Source organism: Sciurus vulgaris, assembly GCF_902686455.1.
Source record: "Sciurus vulgaris genome assembly, contig: HiC_scaffold_631_arrow_ctg1, whole genome shotgun sequence".
NCBI lineage: Eukaryota > Metazoa > Chordata > Mammalia > Rodentia > Sciuridae > Sciurus > Sciurus vulgaris.
In genome coordinates this window covers 1,438,368-1,440,207 of record NW_027632954.1, presented here as the reverse complement: position 1 = coordinate 1,440,207, position 1,840 = coordinate 1,438,368, and the positions used below count along the sequence as shown (strand labels likewise).

At 47.7% G+C, this 1,840-nt stretch overlaps 1 pseudogene across 1 annotated transcript; it reads right to left on the bottom strand.

The window, feature by feature from the left end:
* Positions 1–544: 544 nt before the first annotated feature.
* LOC306652138 (inhibitor of growth protein 1-like) lies at positions 545–1,326 on the bottom strand (annotated as a pseudogene). The gene has a single exon. The product of its transcript is annotated as an inhibitor of growth protein 1-like (transcript).
* Positions 1,327–1,840: the final 514 nt, after the last annotated feature.

Sequence of the window (1,840 nt, the reverse complement as noted above, 5' to 3'; positions counted from 1 at the left end):
CCTTAAGTACTATGTTGCAGGATGCTTAAGCACTCTGAGTGCACAGCATCTTCAGTTTGTCAAGTGTGATGCACTCATTGACTGTTCAAAGTTCCATCCCCCAGTCAGGCCAAGGACTCAGGGAGCTGAAGGTCCATATTCAGGAACCCGAGGTGAGAGGCTCAGCTCAGGAACTGCCTACCATTAACATGGGGGGCAGAACTTCAGGAAGGTATGTGGACACCTTTTCTAAAAAGTGTTTAATTCAAACCTATATTTTGTAGTTCCTAAAATGTTGATCCACAGCACACTGTCATCTCACACATGTGACCAATGAGAATGAAAGGCCAAGAGAATCACTGCCCTCCCAAAGAAGGGAACTGCACCTTTTCTCACATTTCTTGAAAATATACATTTGACAATTCACACACATCAACATAGGCAGCAATGCAATACACACATGGACTGATTCTGTTCTACTAGAGAATGTCCATAAACTACCTTTTATAGGATTCTTTTTTTTTTTTTTTTTTTGGAGTTCTGCAATGCTTTGCCCATCATTTTCTCATTTCTGCCCTTGCACATGGTACAGTACCACTTGTCCTGTGGTTTGTGACTGAGTTCCAAGTAGGAGAGGTAGAACTTTCTGGTGGAGGCACTTGCTATTTCTGCAAGGTATCATTTCTCCATAGGTCACCTGATTGCACAGACAGTATGTGGGCTCATTTTCATCACTGGGAAGGTTTGCAGGGTTTGCTTCCTTCTGTGCTTTGGTCGTGAATCCTGTTCTTTGAGGTCTTTGTGTTCTTGTCCTTGGGTGTTCCTGAGGTGACATCTTCATGGTCATGATTATTATTAGATACATTCATCACTTGATTCACATTGTTGAGTGGCCACAGGGTACCCTTGTAATTTGACTTTTCAGCCTGTGCAACTGCCTTGTTCTTTGCCTTCTCTTGGCCAGCTTTGCAGCTGTTACTATTGGTGTCCTTGATCCCTTGAGGTGTCTCCAAGAGTTCCACATGACTGTCCACTTGTCTGGTCTGGCTCTCTGCCAGTTCCACCATCTGACTCAGGATTTGAATCTTCTCATCGTCCAGCTCCTGGCTCTGAATCAGGGCTCTCTGGATGCAGCAGAGCACTCAAAATTTTTGGGCACCTTGTCTCTCATTTCAATTTCTCATAATGCTCATCCTGTTCTTTCAGGATTTCTTGGCTTTTCACTTCAAACTCCCACATCACTGAGACATTTCTCTTCAGGTGTAAAGGCAGAGAGTAAATGGAGGCCAGGTAATCCTCCACATAATTTGCCAGGTGGATCTGCTTCCTGTTGGCATGACTCAGCATGGTTCAGAGTGAAACCCCTCCACTCTGTGTGGCTCTTTGCTTTCTGCATCCCTTCCCCTAAAATCAAATCTGCAAAATGCCAAGCTCTTGCTCTCCCATGACCCCTGGCTCTCCCAGGAACCCCACCCATCTGGCCAGCAGTGGCACCTGCCCAGGCCACAGTACCCAGCATGTACTAGCAGGCCATGGAGGATGGGCTCCCAGATGAACCCCCACTTGTTGGGCACTGTGCGGGGTAAAGGAGGCTCCCAGATGAACCCTCACTAGTCTGGTATGGTGCAGGGGTAGGCAGGCAGGTCCTAGTAGTGCCCACCCCAGAGAGAAGGTTGAGGGTCGAAAGTCAAGGGCCCCTCAATGCTGCACCAGAGTAGGGGGCCCAGCCTGGTGGGCAGAGCTGCACTTGTCCCCTAAGTGGACACTATAAAATGACCGCATCATGGGAAAGCCCTGAGCACTTCAGACCCTTTAGCGAGCACCCTCCAAAAACACCTCCTGAAACTCACCATGTGAGTCA